A 21478-nucleotide genomic window follows, 5' to 3' on the forward strand; every position below is an offset into this window, starting at 1 on the left:
CATGGGCGTAGAGATGGCATTCTCCCTGCATTATGCGTTGTGAATGGAAGGCTAATGAAATTGTGCGTGTCTCAGTTTTCACTCTGCAGGTAATTTTGTCAGTGAGATGAGACTGTCCTACCTTTAATTTGGTATTCTATTAAATTAAATGCATTGCAAAGGAAGGGCCTTTTTATTCTGCTATTCTGTCATATTTAATAGCAAGATGGCATGCTAAATGATGCCTGTGCCCATTGACTCTTTCCACAGTCTCCTGTTTCCTAGCAATTTGCTTTACGTCTGTGTTTTGTACACAAAAGAAAAAAATAATTAATATTCTTGAGTAAAAATTTCTTTTTTAAAAATTTACAGTTATTTATTTGTTTATTGGGAGTAGAGAAGGACTCTAAAAAGTCTGTTCTCCCTTTCCATCTTTTGGGACCTGGGATGGAGCTCAGCTTGTTAGGTCAGTGCAGTAGCTCTTGTACCTGCTGAGCCATCTTACTAGGCTTTGGCTCATCTTGTATAAACAGAGAAAACCGAAGGGTTCCAGCCTATCTGTTACCATGTTTCTTAATCAATCCTGGGGTTTAGCCTACTAAATTTAGTAGGTATACCTCCTAGTCACACTCGGCTCACACATTTCCAAGTGTCAGTTTGTCTGAAAATGTGCAAAGTGGGTATGCCCACCACTGAGAGAGGGTGCCCAATATTTAGCTCCAAAAGCCTGGAGATGACAATAGAGAAATCTCTTAGTGGTAGAACACTTGTTTAGCACATCTAGGACCCTGGGTTCAAGCCCCAAGCATGACCACCACCACCACCACCACCGAGCCTCCAAAGGGTCTGTGTATATATGTGGAGCTATAAAACAAGGTAGCTTCAGTCACTCCATCCATCTCCAGTTAGCATACCTTGTCAATGTCATTCTTCCCCGGGTTGATGACATTGGTCTAAAGGAGAAAAAGCCTCAGAGAGCACTTGAAAAATCACATGGAGAGTTATGTTTTATGCTCTTTTCGTAGACCTTAAGACTGGAACTTTTCATCATGTTGCTTTATAGAAAATGTACACTTGTTTCTCTTTCACATTTCTATGGAAGAGGTTAAGAGGTCAACCATGAAACTTTCAAAAGAAAATATACTAAAAGGACACACAAAAAGCAAATGTATCCAGACTGCTCTGTGGTGTTGGGTTTTTGAATTCCAATGCTTTATCATATAGGTCCTGGTGAGTACTAAGTAAGACAGACATGACCTTGTACTCTGGAAACATAAGAAATGGTTAAGGCATGTTCTCTGCCTTTGAGGCTACAGCTGTGCCTGGGACACTGAGTCTAGAGTGTCTGGGACATACAATAGACACCACAGTGGAGGCTTACTTACATGCTATGGGAATCTGGGAAGGGGGTGGGTGATTTCACCCTGTCCCAGAGGGAAGGTGGTGTGGGATGCAGTTCGGCAGATCCCAGGAAGGTTTTTGAGAGAATAACTGAGTTGGACCTCAAAAGATAAATGAACATCCACCAGGTGGTAAAGGGATGGAGACCAGCACGCCAACGGACCACAGTATCTCCAGGTTACAGAAGTGTGAGAGAATGGAGACAGCCCTGTGTGGTGCTAGGACCTCGGTGGAAAAGGGGAGGCGATGAACCAGTGATAACGGGGGGAAGTTGGAATCTTCTACGTAGAAGGCTTTGGAACATAGGAATAAAACAAGTGGCCTTACATGGAAACAAAAACTTCAGTGACCGTACAGAACATGGCTACAGGCCAACAAGCGTAAGCCAAAGACTCCAGGTAAGAGACAATGAAATTCACACCTCACTTTAAACACTCATTTGTAAAATTTAGGAAGCCATGTAAATCCAAAGCGAATTGAAGGCCAGTGGAATTTTTAATGTTTTGTCCTATACTTCATATTCTGAATGCAGACTCCAACCAGCATTCCTGTCTGAATGTAGAGTACAGTGCATTTGTTTCATATCCGGTGCTCATATTTATATGATATATGGCTTTAGGTTCTGGTCCGTGATGGGTGTTCTTTATTGCATAAGTTGTACCTGTCAGCTCCCTTCAAGTATTTGAGTCCAAGAACACCAGGACACAAAGCAGAACTCATAGAAGAAAGCAGTCAGTACCAAGAAGAGCAGATAAGCAGCAGAAAAGAAAGAAATTGAGTCACATACTGCTCAGATTGCTTTTAATAGTCCTATTTACTCATCTTTCTAAAATGATTTAATTAATAGAGATACTTGTGTCTCATAAGCTGAGAGACACTAATGAACTACTGAATGAGATGGTGGCCTCCTTAGCTAATGAAAGAGCCTTGTTTACTGAGGGCTAATTACATACCAGGTGTAGTGACAAGTCTTGTCTATATGTAATTTTACGTGTACCTTATGCCAACCCTATGGTATGGATTGCTGCATTCCCCGTAATTTACCTGTAAGGAAGAGGCTCAGAAAGGTGAAATAACGTCCAATTTCATATGACTGGTGAATTACAATCAGGTCTGAATCTGGGCTACTGGGCTCCACGGTGGCTTTCTGGACATTTGCACTGTCCTGGGGAAAGTGGCTCGCTGTGCTCTCTCATTGTTCTCTACGTTCATAGACCACAGTTGTAGCTGGGAAGTCCCTCTCCAGCTGGTTGCTGCATTCCTGATCTTTGCTTCCATGGGGAACCACCTAAATTTTGATAGGGGAATTTGTGCTTCCATTTGGAGTTTTATCTGAGGCAGAGTGCTGTTTCCTTGCTCTCTCCTTTAGCCATCATAATGCAAGTGACTTCAAGGCTCCCAAGAACAACTGGAGCACGTGGGGAAAAGCTCACACTTCTAAATCATGACATGGAAGAGGCTGCGTGGATTACCTCTACTGTACCATCACACAATCAAGAAGCCAGTGAAGTTTGGGAGTTGGGATTGAATGAGAAAGGCCACATAAGCTCATGTTTGAATGTGTGGCCTTTCATTGGAACTGAAGGTGTGGCCTTTCATTGGAGCCGTTTGGGGAGGATTCGAAGGTGTGGCCTTGTTGGGTGAGGTGTGTCATTGGGGATGAGCTTTGGGTTTTCAAAAGACTTGGGTCCTTCTCTGACAGTCTCTCTGTGTCTCTGTCTCTCTCTGACTTGTGGTTGTATCTCAAGATGACCTCTCAGCTACTGCTCCAGTTCCATCTCCACAGTCTAATACAGCTGGACTTGCTCTTTCTTCCCACCAAAGCATAGAGCATTGCGCCAGACAAACAGTTTTATCTGCTGATGCTGTTACCCAGAGAGTTGTGAAAAGATTGTGGGAGCTATCTCAGATGGTACTGCCTCTCCATATCCAAAGAAGCTTTCTCTTTTTATTCAGCATAACAGAAAAAGCAGAAGGTGTCATAAACACAGAGCTGTGTTTGTAAACACATTGTTCTTATGCTTTTCCCAAATACTTGAAAACTTGCCAGGGGCGGGGAAGAGCGAAAGCAGAACACTGAGCCTCATAGCACCTCTCATCTGTCACAGGTTCCTGTTCTAGTCTAACTTATATTTAGATGTCATTTCCTACTTTACACCTCCACCTGCCAAAATGAAGCTGCCTTTCGGTGTGAAACACAGCACCTGTTTAATGGGTGCATAGAAATGACACAGATGTTTTCAATAGTAAACAAAAGAGTAACACACCTGGGGAGAGGCTTGAGGCAGGGAAGGTTGGTAATTTGCAGTTTGTTTGTCTGTGTTTCCGTCCAGTTGTAGATGATATTACAGTGGAAGCAACTGGGGTGGACCCCACCAGGACCCTCCAGGAGGGCTGGGTTTCCAGGAGAACCAGATGGTATGTGGCAGCCCATGGTCAAGGCTCCTTCTCTGGCTGTTACTAAGGAGAGGAGGTGCAGGTGGTATTTAAATATTATACTTTCTAATACTGAAAAACAATGTACTGTCCGCACAGCAGCACTTACCTGACCTCAGGTGGGAGGGTGATGGAAGCCTGGGAGATGGGACATTTGTCTCTCAGTCTGCAATTGATGCTGGTTATAGCTAAATGGTTTTGGCAAACCACTTATTATTTGGGCCTCACTTTCCTTACTAGGCTCCAAACTAGAACCCTGACCTGATTCATTGTCTCCCAAAGTATATTCAATAGGTTAGACAGTGTATTCTGAACCTATATTCAGTAGGTTATATAGTCTGTTAATAGGTATGACAGGGAAGAAAGAGTGTGTTGGTCACATAAGACAAGCAGATGAAGATAGAAAAGTTACAAATCTGTTCCCTAAAAAATATTTCACTCTTTATAATGCCTACTGCATATGATCCTTCATTTGAGAAATACTTCACAAAAGCACACTTTATACTAATATTTATTGTGCAGCTATTATTTTTAACCATGGTTAGGCTCTGTGTTAAGAATTTCTCAGGCATTCTTTCATTCGCTTATATACATAAAAAGATTTTCTGGACTATGATATGATTGTCAGGTTGTTCTCGATGCTGGAATAACATCCATGAAAAGGAAAAGATTAAAAGCCAGGCCTGGTAGCACACGCCTTTAATCCTGGAACTCAGAGGCAGAGGCAGGTGGATCTCTATGAGTTCAAGGCCAGCCTCGACTACAAAGTGGGTCCAGGACAGCCAAGGCTACATAGAGAAACCCTGTCTCATATAAATAAATAACAACAACAACAAAAACCCAAAACCCTCAAAAAGGAAAAGGTTCCCTATTTTTCCCTCAGTAAAGTAGAAAAAGAGACAAAAATCCACAGCTGCTGAGATGGGGCTTGTTTGTCGCAAGCCCATTTCCTAAATACTGAGGCTGGGGAGGTAACTTACTGAATCACACAGCAGACATGGCAGAGCTGAATTCTACCTGCATTAAAAGCTGCTTTAGAATGGTTTTGAGCTGATTGTAGTGGCACGCAGTTATAGTCCCAGCAGTCAGGAGGCTGAGACAAGATGGATTATTTGACCTCAGAAGTTGGAGACTGCCAGGAAAACATATTAAGACCCCTCATGTTGACGTCGTTGGCATCATATGAACAGAACTGAATCAAGCAAGGATCAGGACTCATTACCTATCTTATCCCATGTTCATGCAAGAGCTAGTGCCTGTAATCAATATGGTCTCTACTGCTCTGCTCTATTCTCCCTTCTACAATTTTGAAGGGTAATGCTCTCCAAATTACCAGCTTGAGACTCAGAGTACTAAAAAGTTGAAGAAAAGGCTTTCTGGCTCTCCTGAGACAGGCAGCTGCAAAAGATTTCACTTAAACCAAGTAGAGAGCAGAAAGTACCGCATAATGTCTTCTGCCTCTCAGCAGCCCTGGGTAGGCGACACCGTTGCTCCCTCTTCACCATAATACTTACATTTCTCCTCTGTAAGTGTAGATGGTGTTGTGGAAGTTCTTGTAACTTTAATTCTCGAAGGAGAGACCTGTCAGAGATAAGCTGATTTTAAAAAGCATAATTTTATCTGGAAGTTCTTTGAAGAAAAAAATCCAAGTGCCAACTTTGATGATCCTGTGGACTATGATACCACTGTCAGAAATAAGAAACTGGGAAAGGAGGATTATACTTTGTGCATATATAGTATTGAAATGGTCAGGATTGGTGAATGCTAGAAAGTAAAAATATCCTTTGAAGGTCTGCACTGTTTATATGTAGATAATGATTTCTAAAATGCTTTGCATTTTTTCTTTTTTTAATTAAAAATTTTATTCTTTTCTTATATATTACATCCTGACTGAAGTTTTCCCTCCCTTTCCTCCCTCCACTCCCCCAGGCTCTCCTTCCCACCTCCCTTCTTCCTCAAATCCACGCCCCTCCCCTCAAAAAAAAAAAGCAGGCCTTCCAGGGATATCAACCAAACATGGCATAACAAACTACAGTAAGACCAGGCCCACAACATTACGTCAGCTGGACTAGGCAACCCAGCAGGAGGAAAAGGGTCCCCCAAGTAGGCCAGAGTCAGACACGGCCCCTGCTCCCACTGTTAACACAGGAACACCAAGCCACTCAGCCATAACATAAATGTAGAGGGCCTAGGTCAGACCCCTATAGGCTCCCTGATTTCTGGAAGTTCCTGGGAACCCTGGTCAGTTGATTCTGTGGGCCGTGTTTCCTGGTGTGTCCCTGACCCTTCTGGTTTCTCTAACTCCTCTTCCCACTCCTCCATAGCTCTGCCTAATAATGTTTGGCTGTGGGACTTAATTCGGCATCTGTTCCATCCACTGCTGGATGAAGTCTCTCTGCTCTTTCATGATGATTCTGCTAGGCTCCAGGTCTGAGAACACTGCAGGCAGGACAAACCGGGGGTTGAAGATTTTGTTAGGTTGGTGTCCCAATCTCTCCACTTGAGGCCTTGCCTGGCTACAGAAGATGGCCAGTTCAGGCTCTCTGTCCCCCATTACTAGGCATCCTTGCTGGGGTTACTCTCATAGACTGCATGGAGTTTCCTTTGCCCGAGGTTTCCACTTCACCCCCAAAGGGACCCCCAATTCCAGTTATTTCTCTCAGTATCCTTCTACTCTGATCTCTCCTGTTCCCAACCCCACCCACCCTCAGCACACCTTCAAAATCTATCCAGTTTCCCCTTCCCAGGGAGATCCTTGTGTGACTCACCCCCCAATTTAAGCCTTTCTGGGTCCTTGGTTTGTAGCCTGGTTTCCTGTACTTTACAGCTAATGTCCACTTATAAGTGAGTACATACCATGTTTGTCTTTCTGGGTCTGGGTTACCTCACTTAAGATGATTTTTTTTCTAACTCCCTTTGTAAACTAGTCTAGATTCAATCTGACAGTAAAACATTCTGACAGAAGTAAATGTAGAAGAGTCATAATCTGTAAATCTCCACAGATGAGAACTGTGCACACATATTATTTTTTCCTTCATCTCCACTCATTAACAGTAAGCTAGTTTGCATGAGTTTGGTGAAGGAAGGAATGATATTTGAAGAACAAAGGTGACCATTAACTTACTGATTATTCACCACGTTAATGAAATTTCTGAATATTTTTCAATAGTCATCACTTATATCTCACATATCTGCAAATTTGAGACTGCAGTGATGACCTTGGTGTTTATCTTTCTACTTCATTGTATATATTTTGTTGACACACACACACACACACACCATTTATATATCACACATCTATGGTACTGTCATACATACACACACCCCAAATCAGGGCTATGAGCACTTTTTCTCAAACACTTGTAATTTTTTATTAAAAATAATTTTTCATGCAATATATTGTGATCCTAGTTTCCCCTCCCCCATCTCCTACCAGAACCTCTCCACCTCTCCAATGCCACGACTTCATCTTTTTTCTCTCTTTAGAAAACAAACAGGCCAAAAAAGAATTTTTAAAAGGGGGGGGAAGAAAAATCACAAGAAACACACACCAAAAAGCAAAAACAAAACAAAAAATTAGAAACTCTAATATATAAACAAAAGACCAGTAAGATAATTAAAACAAACAAACAAAGCAACTTGAGACAAAGAATCTACAAAAATACCAGGAGCTTGTTTGTGTTGTCCTACTGTTGGGCACGGGACTGTCCTTCAGTGTGGCTTATCTACCCAGTTTTACCCCAATGGAGAAAATGATTTTTTCTTTGCAAACAGTTTTTAGTTGAGGGTCGCTTCTTGGCTATGGGTGGGAGATCATATTCATTTCTCATTCTCAGCTCTGGGACCCCATCTGGCTTGGACCTGTCCAGGCCCTGGGCAAGCTGCCATAGTCTCTGTGAAGTCATGTGTGTGCCAGTCCTGTGGTGTCTGGAAGACAATGTTTCCTTGGTATCACCATCCTCTCCGGATCCTATAAGCTTTTTGCCTCTTTTCCACATAGCTCTGAGGGGATGAGTTTGATGGAGATATCCCATTTAGGATTTTTAGGACTGGATATTCCAAGATCTCTCAGTCTCTGCACATTGTCCAATCATAGGTCTCTGTATTAGTTGCCATCTACTGCAGGAGGAAGCTTCTCTGAGAATGGCTAATTGAGCACACACTGATCTACGGGAATAATAGAATGTTGTTAGGAGTCATCTTACTGCTTTGTATTTGGATATCCTGTAGGCCAGTGAGCTATGTAATCTCGGATTTTTAGCCCCCCAAGCAGTGTCAGGCATGGGTTCTAGCTCTTGGAGTGGATCTTGACTACAATCAGATAATGATGAGTTACTCTCACATTTGTGCCGCTGTTACACTAGCTTACCATGCAGGCAGATCAACAGTATAGATTGTCAGGTTTGTAGCTCTGATGGTGTTTACCTTTCTCCTTTGGTAGTGTACAGAGTACCTTCCAGTACCATGAATACTAGTCAGTAGGGGGGAAGGCTCTAGTTAGGCACCATATTGACTTCTCCATGCTCAGTGAGATATGTAAGTATTGTCTTCATAGTAGGGCCTTACCATTGGTTTGTGGGAAGCAGATAATAGCCTTGGCAGTAGTCTGAGATGTTTGGGGATTTCTGTGAGAACCCTTTAGCCAGCAGCTCAATTAGAAGTAACCCATTCCTGGCTCTGGAGATTTCATTTGGTGGGACAAGATGTGTCTTTGGGGCATTTATTGACTTATATACATTTGTAATTTCTATTAGAATGTTTCTGATTACTCTTTTCTAGTTATTTTTAAATATGCTATTAGTTATTGTTGCTTATAGCTACAGTGCTATGACACAGAAGGCCAGGACTACTTCCTGCTGTCTAACTGTGCTTTGGTATCGGTTAGGTATCTTCTTTTGCTTCCATCCCCACTCTTCTCCGTCCCTCTGGTCCTGGCTCCATTCTCTTCTTCTGCGCTTCTTCTGTTTTTAGAGACCACGGATGAAAACACTCAGCATCTTTATTGTGTGCCTGGATTACTTCACTCAGCAACCATCAATTCCACTCCTCTTGCTACAGATGACAGAATTTCAGACCTTTATGACTGAATAATATCTACTGCAAATATCTATCACATTTTCTGTTTTTCTTCCATGAATACCATGGTTTATTCCTTATCTTGGCTATTGTCAACAGTGCTGAGTTAAGTTATCTTTCTGATACAGTGCTGAGTTAAGTTATCTTTCTGATACCGTGGTGGTTTTGTTTCCTCCAGATATTTACACAGTAGTAGGATGGTTTGCATGTGGCAGTTCTCTTTTTGGTTTTTAAGCCGCCTCCATACTGTTTTCCATACTTGGTTACACTAATTTACATTCTCATCAACAGTGTGTAAGAGTTTTGTATCCTTGCCAACATTTGCAATCTCTTCTTACTGAGTGAGGTAATACCTCACTCTATTTGTTTGACATTTCCCTGGTGATAAGCTATGCTGATCACTTTTCCACATCCTTCTTGGCTATTTGTCCTGTGTCCTCTTCTTTAACAGGGCAAAGGCAGGAACTGTGTACCTTAAATATCAGAGATACAAGGAAGGTGACTTATGTGTTAGAGAATTCACTGGGAAGATGTTGAAAAATCCTAAGGTTTCTGTGACTCTTCCCTAATCCTCTGACACAGGTCTCAAATCAGTTTCTTGCCTCCCTGTAAGAAAATATGGTAATCTGTGCCCAACCATTTTTAATAGCTCCCATTTCATCGAATGTGGAGTAATTATACAATATTCAAGTAGATGATCTTCTGTTTTAAATAAGAAAATTATGGATGATTACAAAAAAGAAAATGGCAGGGTGTATGCACAGTGAGATAGAAAAACACACTGTAAAGCATGGACCATCTCATTTGGTCTTTTAAATTATTCATTCAAGATTCCTGGACCCTGGTCAAGAGGAAAGAAGAAAAATTTGAAGCTGTAATTCTCCTCAGGAACAGGATTATTTGCTTCCCAAGAATCTTTGTATAGGCATAAAAAGTCAGAGGGAAGGAGACAAACATGGTAGAGGAAGCAGCCACCTGTCCTGTTAAAATTCAGTCAGGTCCAGGATTGCTCTTTAGCAATGACTGGGATGGGAGAAGGTCTGATGCTTTTTCTTTTACAGGAGATTTGATCCACCCGGGTATCCTAGGCTAGACCTATTTTCTGCCTCCTCACCATTAAGCTAATAAAATCACCCTCCCCACTCCTGTGGTGTAAGGAAACACACACACACACACACACACACACACACACACACACACCTTCGGTCTGAGGCAGCCTGTTTTATCATCAGGATAACCAAAACAAATGATGTCCATTCAGAAAAAATGGGTGTTTTTACGAAAACTACCTGTGATAGAGATAAGTGGCTAATTTTCCCCTTCATCAGCCCCAACCCTCGCGGTGTTCCATCCATGTCATTAGGAGACCTTTCAAACACATAGCAAATGATACCTTGCCCTCACAGAGCTTCTAGTCTGGCATGTGTGACAGATAAAATTCTAGTGAACTGCAGTGTGGTAGTTAATAAAGGGAGGTCTCAGAGTGTAGCCTGGTGCTTGAGAAGACCTTAGGACAGCAGTGGAAACTGCCGCCGTTGCCAAGCAACAAATGCCTTATGAAAAGAGGATTCAGACCTAGGAAAAAACTCCCCTTTATGCAAACTGTTCTCCTGCTCTCCAAAGGCACAGAAACCCCTTTTAGAAGTCTACCATATTTTTTCCCTCAGTGCTACCCCACTAAGATGTGGTTGACTCCAGTGGCCTTGCTGTGACCCCTTGTTTACAGGTCACATTGGTTACATGCTGTTTGACTGCTTCTCTGGACTTGGCACAAAGGCAGTGCTGGGCACAGGTCCAGTGGAAGAGCTTGGCCTTCATCACTATCTTTGAACTAAAGCACAATGTCAGCTTTGTCTCTTTTATTATGCCAGTAGTCTGCCCTAATCAAATTTAACATTCTTGTCCTTCCATTCATTTTCTACAGCTGTCATTCCTTTGCTACTTTCTTACCTACTTCTTTAGGGAAAAAGGTTTTCAACCAATATTTCAGAGGCAAACGTAGAAATTAACTGAACTGAAAAAGACTTATCTCAGTAGATTTGCTATAAAAACAGTTTAAAATCATTGTAACAAAACATTAACTGTTAAGTGTGTGTAGTATGGACAATTTATACTTGTAATCTATACCTTGACTTACACACAGATCAATGAGTCGGTAGTTGAGAGAGGATTGAATGGCTAGATATGTAAGAATAAGCAAAGATATATAATCTCTAGAATCTCTCCAAAACGAAAGCAGTTCGTATCCCTTTTCAGAATAGGCCATAACCACAGTTTCCATGTTGTCTCAGTCAAACCTCCCAAGTTTTTGGCATACTGATATGAATAAAGCACTCTCTTAAAAGAACAAATCATTCCTGACCAAGAAAAAGAAGGTTGTCCATTGCATATCCATTAAGGCCAAACACTGGGACAGGAAGAACACTATTGTGAGAGCACAGAGTAAGTTGGTTTGCTTGGAAGGCTAGGCAGGAAACATGGGAGAGTGATTCGAGCTAGTTGTAGAGTTCTTTATAAGAAATAAGGAGCCAGAGCTGAAGTGGTAGGTTTAGATCCCAAATAGGAAGGTGAGAAAGAAGTCTCCCAGTGCATTTTGACTGCAGACCTAAAAACTTCGTCTCAGTTTCCTTAGGATGTTCAGTTCCACTAGTGAACAGTAAAGTGTAATGGCAGCTGGTTGGACCCAGCACCTAGTCCAGCACCCCTCATCTAGAAATGACTTGAGTGTCTTGACCTCCTTCTATTCCATGATAAAGCCAAATGCCTTCATGGCTAGAACTACTTCTCGGAGTCTTAACTCCGTCATGCAGAGTGAGTAGTTACTTGACGACTACCCAGCAAGTGCTCAGGAACCGTCTGCCATGTAAGAATACTAAGATCAACTAGACAGCAACAGCAGTGCTGCTGCACTTCCAGAGTCCGCCCCAAGCCTGTGCGCGCGGAGCCGGGCCGGCACGAGCTCGTGAAGAGCATAGGCTGAGTGAGAAAGTCACATTTCCTGGCCACGCCAGACTCACGGAATCTGCACACGGAGGCAGCCCGGTGGGCTTTCTGAAAGTGGACTTTCTAGGAGGCTGACAATAAGCTCGAGGGTGAGAAATGACTGTTTCCATTCGCAGCTGTTGAAACTTTTATTTTCTTGCTCTTTGTATGAGAACATGGAATCATTTCCAAGTGGTTCAGTCCTTTGAGCGTAGGTGTTAGCACAGAAATTTGGGGTGAAGAAAGAGCTACTGAACATATGCTGAACTCCTAGGAGATTAGAAACATACATCTGTGCCCAAAAGAAAGCAATGGAGATTGGATGGCAAAAGTGGGCAGTGGAGTATTCATCATTGGTAGAAGTGATTAATTATGCCTAGTTTTGCACATACATTTGCATGCCTCCTAATATAACATATGCAAATCCATCTTTAATAGCATGGCGTGTTTGCCAATGTTGAATACTAACTGTAAATAATTTCTATTTTCTGTAGTATTTAGGAAACTTCAATATGGCATTTGCTGGCAGACCACTTCTATCTTCTGGATTTAGCAACATATTAAATAATCATTACAAAACATTTTTCCCTTACTCTTAACAAAAGAAGTCTAGACAACAATTTGTGATGGCCTATAAAAACAAAATAGGTAAGAAGCAAATAATTGAAATTTGTGAAAAGATGTAACAGATGGTCTAGTTTCTAGGTTTTTTTCTCTATGGAGTTTTTTTTTGCTAATACAGAGCAACAGAGGTTATTAAAAGTCTAACCTTGTATTTTAAGGCCCTCTTTACCTTTTCTGATTATGTCATCAACAGCTAACAAAAGACAAATAATAAAATTAAGACATAATAATCAATAGTCAGTGCTTAGAAGTGCTGGTCCCTATGTGCTGTTGCCTTCAGCCGCCAGAACAGTATTCTCAATCTGTAAAAAGCTTCAGAAGCTCTTGTTTGACATGAAGACCACGTGCCTCACCTCCAGCGTTTCTGACAGAGTCTCTGTAGGGGTAGAGCAGCAATCTGCACTTGTAACAATTTCACCACCCTTCCACCAGCCCTAGGATTTTCAGATTGATAGTCCTCAAGGTATACATGTCGAAACACTTCCCCACTTATATTAGCACCCTGAAACTCAGTGTGATTCTAGGGTCACCATCACAGCCTGAGAGTAATCGAATACACTAATTTAATACACACACACACACACACACACACACACACACACACCTACCTGCAACTTTCCCTTCTTAAATACCTGGTATTGCTTGAATGATGATTTTCATGGGGCGTCCCTAAACATACTGAGTTGGGAACTCTGGGGAGGCTCCAGTGCTGTGTATTTCAGCACATTTCTTTCCAGGTCATTCTGATGCATGTATAGAGAGCTGCTGGCATAGTCAATATTTTGGTTTACACTTTAAAACAAAGTTGACTGGAATACTTTATATATTGTAATGGAATACCAAGCCAATGTCATCAGCTGTACAATTGCATAGGCTCTTACTTTTAATTTCTAGTTCCCCCGATTCAATCATCCTTACAATATCTCTACCTCCTGCTTCATGGGGGGGGGAGGCGGAGAGGATTCCTTGACTAATGCAAGTGTCAGAAGCAATGATCTCTTGTAGCAACTGATGGGAGGCCAAGCTCCTAGAGTAATGTGGGCAGCTGTGTTATGTAATGGTATCAACAGATGAGTTTCAGGTGAAAAATAACTTCGTTATCTGAATATTTTGGAGGTTACAAGATAGTATTCATTAATTTCTGGAGAGGGGCATCATAGGATGGTATGAGTAAGAACTCCAAGGTTTGGTGTTTCTCCAAAGTGAGCCCCTGAGCAAGGACTCACAGTGCAGTAAAGCAAACAAAACAAAACAAAACAACCAAGGGAAATGCAGAGGGGCTGCTGAGCCAGTGTCGGCTGAGTATCACCCACATTTTGCTCTTGCTTGAATTTGCCAATCTTTTATTATCCTCAAATCCCACCACGCACCAGCTCTATGTTAGAGTGTTTAACCTCTTTCTCTGCTCCCCTCTCCAAGCCACCTGTCTGTGCTCTTTGCCCATCGCTCACTCCTTACTCTGCCTTTTCCTCTTCCCATATCTGTTCTTCATATTCTGCGTCCCTCAGAATCACTAGCCTCCCTTTCCCATCCAAATATCTTTAAATGATCAGACCTCCCAGGGCCGTAGATGGGGTGGGCTTCCCATGGACCATGCAAAGAGGCTGCCATGAGTTTTTGTTGGTATTGTTGATTTTCTGGTTCTCAGGAGGGAGCCCTGTGTTACTCCTCCACCTCTCCCTTTAAAAAACTGAGTGTTGGCTGTAGATTATTCTCATGCTGGGTCTCGGTGGACCTGGAGTACTAATGTATATGGATGTCAGCATAAAGACACAAAGTCAAGCAAATTTGCTGTGAAAAGGAAAGGCTGTTAGTTAAGAAGTCATCTTGAGCGGGTTGATGCCCCAGGTCCCACCTCTGAGAAAAAGGTATCGGACGGGTCTGATGTTCTTTGGGTGGATGACACCTAAATGAACATCAGTACAAAGTCCCAATTTATTTCTAATATCAGAGATCAGACCTCTACTCTTGCCTGATGCGTCTAAAACAAAAAGGGGGAACTGCAGAGAGCTGTGTAATGCTGCGCCTTAAAGATGGAGCTGGTTTCCGCCTTCCACCTTCCCGATGGTGAGTGCTCTCTGTCACGAACAACTTCACATTTGGCTAAGGCCAAGGATCTGGCTTGCTTCCATGTAAGTGGACCTATCTGCATTGCCCACATGGCACCCTGGGGTTGGCTACCCAGAGGCTATTTAAGCTGTGGGCTGGCTTTCCCCAGAGTCAGATGATTGTTCAAGGTTCCTGAATAAACTGCATTGGAAAAAAAAAAGAAGAAGTCATCTTGAACCTGAGGTACAGGACCAGCGGAAAACATTTTTAATATTTGTTAATAAAAGAGAATGAGGTTAACACAGTGTTCATGCACCTTAATCTTGTGCTTTTTAAATTTTTCAGTTTTAATAATTTGAATCCTTTATTTATGCTATGATTCCAGGATCTATCTGGGAATACTTAAAACATGAAATCAGGTTCATTTTGCTAATTTCCTTTGTTGAAATGCTTATCTAGCTCCCTTTCTTTCTTTTAGAATGTTAATGATGATGTACTCTGGACTAACTTTCTTCTTCAAGCTTTCATTATAGTTTGGTTGAAAAACTGAACCACTTGAATATTGAAAATATTTGGCAAATAAACCCATCATATAAATTTCACAGAATTTCTCATTTAGTTATCTTGGATATAATTGTAAAGAGATTGAGTGTGTCGAGAAGACATTTATCTCCTTGGAATTTTAAGTCTTTTCTGAATTATACTAAACAATGGAGTCAGAAGACCAAAAAAAATTGCCTCAAATCTAATTATCAAAAAGCAATTTATCTTGTACGAGCATCTCCATCATCATATCCCTGAAGCCACTTTCCCAGTTGCCTCCTGTCTGAACTATGGATTTTTTTTTGTGTGTATTATCATCTGGAAAAACCTCTTAGCATGTGGTGGGGGTGGAGCAGTATTGCAGATTTACCAATTTTATGTCATTTCTTAACAACATACCTGCCTGCAGCAGAGTTAGTGGGATAGGAGAAGCTTGGTCTGGTGTGTGTGTGTGTGTGTGTGTGTGTGAGAGAGAGAGAGAGAGAGAGAGAGAGAGAGAGAGAGAGTCCTTTCCTCTGCGCACTGACTAACACAGAGCTACTTAGATGACAGTGGGGAGGGGCATTCATTGGCCTCAGCTTCTGCTCTTGCAGAGAGCTTACAAATTGTAGGCACTCAAAATAAGTGGTATCATTAGTGGGTATAAAATGTCCTAAGGGTATGGGAGTGATTTTGAGTTCCAGTATTCCATGAAGAAAGGCTAACATAGGGTCTCAGGTGTCCAAAGGCGCTTGGATTCAGTTGTAATGTTGAAAGGTGACCTTGGCGAAATCACTTGACCTTTGCTAGTCACCTTTGCGATAAAGTAAACATATTCATTTCACTTCTGTTGAAATGTTGCAGGTGGCCAGGGCAATATTTGCCAGGCACATTGAAATCTTATTAGCAGAATTATTTTAGGTAAGGTTTTGCAGAAGAATATTTCACATAGGCATTTCCACAGTTAGGATTCTGTGTCATAGAAGACATCAGCTCTTAACTGAAGATATTATTGGCAGAATGTTTTATTTCTCTTTTTTGAAAGGGGGAAATGGGCTGTCTCTTTAGAAATTTTATCTTTTGCAACTAAAGTTAAGATTGCATACATAATTTAATCGGTTGGTATTTCATAGCCCATATTATTTTTCTCATCAAATGATGAATCATCAAAGCAAAACACAGTACTAATCTGAGTTTCTTGTATGCTGTCACTGTTAGGTGCTGTTGGGCTTCCAGAACCTCTGTGGGTTTGCACAGGAGAAGAACACTCATCAGTGGAACATGGAGGATAAAGGACACAGTCTATATTGCTGCTGTCTAACACCAATAGTGTAAAAACATCATTTTAAATTTTGCTTCATCCTATTCAATTACATTTAAAAATAATCGGATGACAGAGCCAGCATGATGGTGCATGCTGAGGCAGGAGGATTGCCACAAGTTTGAGGCTAGCCTGACCTACAAAGTTAGACAATGTCTCAACAAACAAACCCAGTAAAACAAATGATAACTAAAATGTAAATAACCATATATTTAATTGATGATAAAACAATGTTCATAAAATTTTTAATGATCATCTAACTACAAAGAGGTTTATAAAGTATCATTGTTTTAGGTCCAGAGCCTTAGGCTGAGTCTTGTTGGGTAGAGAAAAATGAGGTGAAGAGAGAAGGGAAAATCCTCTTGGGTGAGGAATTAGGAAAGCCGTGAACAAGAAGCGAGAAGAACCTGGTACTATTCCTGAATAGTTAGACAGTCCTCTTGGTGGGAACTGAGGGTCTCTGCAATAATCAGAGAGGAAAGGATAGACTCAGGGAGGTTAAGCAAGTTTTCCGATACCATGCCCCTACCAAGCAAGCCGGGCTTTAGAGCTGGGCTTTCTTTCAGGTGCTGTGTTTCCTAATCACCTCACTTCACTGAGACAGTTAAGAATTTGGACTCTGGATTTACCCAACTTCTGTCTCTATTAGATGACTACTAGCACCTCTAAATTCAGGGCTGAAAAGGTTCATCATTCAAAGTTGCTGTGGTGGGATTGTGTAAGAAATTATGTAGAGCTCCTAGCAGTGCCTGGCTTATGACAGCTCAGCCACACACAACATACAACACACAACATACAAAGTTTGGATTTGGATGTTTGTGTTCTTTCCCCTGTTTTATACTTTCCCCTGTTTTACTGACCCAGTCTTATGTGTGCACGAGACTCAAGAAACAATAGAGTGGGCGTTCATCAACCAGCCCAGCGTCTTTAAATGAAGGCCACCACTCTGAAACTGTTACAGAGGACAAAGGGCAGGTGGGCAGAGGGAACTGGACTGGAATCTGGAGGCCTCTGAGAGGCACTTGCCCTCTTCACCAGGTCTGGAGCCTCACATGAGCAGATAGAAACAAAGACCTTCTTTTTCTCTTAGAAACAAAAGCAATGCGCGTTGATCAGCATCACTTTAACATCTCAGAAAGAGACGTGGAAGCAAATTTAATCTTCTGAAATATGCATTAAGGAGATGATCGCCATTAGTATATTGTATTTGGCCTTCCAGCTTCCATGTCTTCACCTGTGTGTACCAGATCACTCGGGACATGAACAGCCCTCACCTACAGACCCTTCATGCTTTTGGGATGTTACTCTACAGTCTTTGATGCTTGCAGTTATGCGGCTCTCAAAACCTCCCTTTACGGCTTTAGCTTCAGCCCCTCCTGGAGGTCTTAGTCCCAGCCCCTGGTGACCACTTACCTGTTTTCTCTTGTAGGGTCTTTCCTCTGCTGGGCTGTGGTGTAGGTGATTCACATGAGGTGCGGTCTTTTGAGTCTTTCACTTAACAAAAGGCATTTACAATTCGTCCTTGATGTAGCATGCATGAGTAGTCCATGTCTGGGTGTTGCTGAGTGATTATCTTGTCGCAGAGATGGACCAAAGTTTGCTTCTATTCACCAGGCAAAGAGCAACACTGAGTCATCTCCAGTTTTTCCTTTTAACTAAGAGCAAGCCTTCAAACAAACAAAAAAATAATAATTTTATAGAAATGAATTTTTATTTCTCTTGGGTAAATATCTTAGGAATGGGATAGAAAAAAACCCCCAACGGTTAACTTTATAAAGATATAAGCTATTTTCTAGAATAGCTCCACCGACATTTCTTTCCACCACTGCTAGCAGGGTTCTGTCATTCTGCACACCACCCCATACGTGATCTGTGCTTTAAGCTACAGTAATTCGTATGTAGCTGTATGTCACTGTAGTTTTAGTTAGCATTACCCTAATAACTAATGTTCTTGGTCCTCAGACACCCTCATTTGCTTTCAAACAGAGAAGATTGTACTCATTTCCTCTTTGTGTGCATTTCTGTTTTCTACTGTTTGTTTGCTAAGACCTTCAGTAGGATGCTAAGTGGCATGAGAGCAGACATCCTTATATTCTTGCTTATAAGGAAAATATTGTTCATGCAGCATTTAGCATGATGTTAGATGAAGGTCTTGTTGCTTGGAGCCATTTTTATTTATTATTTGTTTATTTTTGGTTTACTGAAAGCATCATGTATAGATATTGAGATGATAATGTATATTATATGTATGGATTTTCCAGTATTCAACCAGCCTTGCATTCCTAGGATAAATCTTTGCCATGATTACTATCCTCTTACATGGGAGAAAACAGGGAACAGGATAAGAGCCTACCACAGAGGGCCTCTGAAAGACTACCCAGCAGGGTACTGAAGCAGATGCTGAGACTCATAGCCAAACTATGAGGAGGAGAGATAGAAAGACCTAGAGACAGGAACTCCACAAGGAAAGTAACAGAACCAAAAAATCTGGGCCCAGGGGTCTTTTCTGAGACTGATACTCCAACCAAGGACCATTCATGGAGATAACCTAGAACCTTTGCACAGGTGTAGCCCATGGATGCTCAGTATCCAAGTGGGTTCCCTTGTAAGGGGAACAGGAGCTGTCTCTGACATGAACTCAGTGGCTGGTTCTTTGATCACCTTCTCCCTAAGGGGGGAACAGCCTTACGAGGCCACAGAGGAAGACAGTGTAGACAGTCCTGATGAGACCTGATAGTCTAGGGTCAGATGGAAGGGGAGGAGGATCTCCCCTATCAGTGGACTGGGGAAGGGGCATGGGAGGAGAAGAGGAAGAGTGGGATTGGGAGGGACAAGAAAGGGGGCTACAGCCAGGTACAAAATGAATAAATTGTAATAAATTTTTAAAAAAAAATTTTAAATGTGTTATATTTGAGTTGTTGTGTGTGTTTTTTTAAAAAAAAGGTAGTATTATATATACACTGATGGGTAATCTTTTTAAAAGTTTATATTTTCTTAAACCCAGAAGAAATAGGGGCTTATAATAAAAGCTCACGAGGCTGGAAAGATGGCTCAGTGGTTAAGAGCATTGCTGCTCTTTCAGAGGTCCTGTGTTTACAGGCACCAGTGTTGGGCAGCTCACAACTATTTGTAACTCCAGTCCTAGGGTATCTGACAAACTCTTCTGACCCCATAGGGACCCAAACACATGTGGCATGCACACACGCACACACAACATACAAAGTAAAAGTAAAAAAGACATTTTTGTGTACTTCAGCAGATTTACTTTTCTCCCTGTGTTTTTTTACGATATAGGAGTGGACAGTTATTATGTGTAATTTTATTTCAAGTTCACTGGATTCAAAAATCTGGGCTTAAAGATGGGACGTTTCCAGTCCACATAAACCAGCTCTTTTAATTAGCAGATAAATCCTGAAAAAATCATTTGCATCTTTAACAGAATGTGAAGGGGGAAGTGCTCTCTGTTTAAAGGTCATTGTTGATGCCAAGAGGAGAGAGAAAGGAGTAGTTCTCCAAAATCCAGGTACTGGGCTTCCGAGGGCTTCCAATGCTCTGTCTCATGATAATCTCCCACCCACACCAGAGAACTTAGACATTTGTAGAGAAAGTTCTTTCTTTCATAAAGATTTGTGGAGATAGAGACAGAGCAACAAAAAATGTTTCAGTAAGTTTTATTTTCTAAAACATTTTAATTTTGAGATGTATCTTCCCTAAACAAGTGAACCGTTTCATTTTTTAATAAAAATGAAAGTGATAAAAACAAAAGTGTTCCCTGTTCCAGAAACATGAATATTTTCTAGGTATCCACTTAAGACTTATTTTTAGAATTCTAAAGTTCTGCCCCCACCCCCCAGTTCTGCTTTAGGAGATTCCTGCTGTTTATTCTTCACGTCTTCATGAAGGCATGCTCTGTTTTATATGTGGGACAGAGCTCAAGATAATGGCCAGTTTTACCCGAGGCCTCATGGCTACTAAACATTTTTTTTCGGACACTGTTTGCTCATTTGTTTGGGTTTTTCCCGGGAAAGGGTTGGGGGTGGGGCTCCCCTCTGCCCTGCCTTGAGTTAATACGATTCTAGGTCTCTCAAACATTTGTATGAGAGGATGGATTTGGATGTTTGTGTTCTTTCCCCTGTTTTACACTCTCCTCGCATAGACCACAGCTGAGAGTTTTAGAGAAAAGGCGCTTTGGGCAAGTGCAAAGTGCTATTGTCGTGTTGCTACTGGAGCTGGCTGTGAGAGCCAAGAAAATAGGACAGACTGAAAAGGAAGTAAAATAAGTCCTAGTGAAACCTTCTCCCTCAGAGGAAGGAAGGCAAACACTGAAATATTGCTTTTTCCTGGCTGCTTATTAAAGGGGAGATTTGCCTACTGTGCTGGAAGAGTTTTATTCATCGTTCTGTTGATGTGAAATATCCAGCCTGAGGTTTATTTTTATATGCACAGCCCATTCTGTTACTTACCGTGAACTCCTCTGACAGTGGGTTTAGAACAGTTTCAGCGTTTCTCTGATTAGAAACAATGTTGGTTTGCTTTAATCAGTCAATAATTTGAATGAGAGCCTTTGCTCTGAAACAGTGCAATCGAAGTGCTTTCTGCAAAGTCGATGTATCTGTGAAATACCTGAAGTCATTGTTTACATGACGGTCTTGTGTTATTTTACTAATGGACTAACTCATTTAAAATAAAGTGCTTATTGAGCATTTTGTGGAACTTAACATAGTTACTTTTAGAGTTGTTTATGTCAAGGGTATTGTAAAGTCATTAACTTATATAAAAGCCTCGAGTTCAGCAGTATAGAATTGTAATGATATAGCATGCAATGCAATACCCCAACATTCTATTTTTGTAAGTCCAAGGTCATTGGTCTAAATTACGATTATATAGTTTATGTTATTATTACTAGGGATTGGTATAATTTGACTAATTATTGTCTAAACAATGGAAGTTGGCTCCAACTCAAACTTCAACAAATGGTTTTCCATGTGAGATGAGCAAGGAAACAGTGTTTGTTTGTTTGTTTGTTTGTTTTCTCTTGTCACTCATTGGGGTACTATAATTAATCATAAATACTGCACTGGTGGAGCA

General features: G+C 41.4%; 1 long non-coding RNA gene across 1 annotated transcript in view; it reads right to left on the minus strand.

Moving 5' to 3' along the window:
- Window positions 1-5284: 5284 nt before the first annotated feature.
- LOC132655225 (uncharacterized) overlaps window positions 5285-21478 on the minus strand; it is a 48276-nt gene continuing 32082 nt past the window's right edge. The window contains exons 2-3 of the long non-coding RNA XR_009592956.1: window positions 17804-18057; window positions 5285-5397 (exon numbers count right to left, since the gene is read on the minus strand). This is a non-coding gene — a long non-coding RNA (uncharacterized LOC132655225). The remainder of the gene's footprint in view (window positions 5398-17803; window positions 18058-21478) is intronic.

The sequence above is a fragment of the Meriones unguiculatus genome, chromosome 7 (assembly GCF_030254825.1).
Source record: "Meriones unguiculatus strain TT.TT164.6M chromosome 7, Bangor_MerUng_6.1, whole genome shotgun sequence".
In the NCBI taxonomy this organism is placed as follows: Eukaryota; Metazoa; Chordata; class Mammalia; order Rodentia; family Muridae; genus Meriones; species Meriones unguiculatus.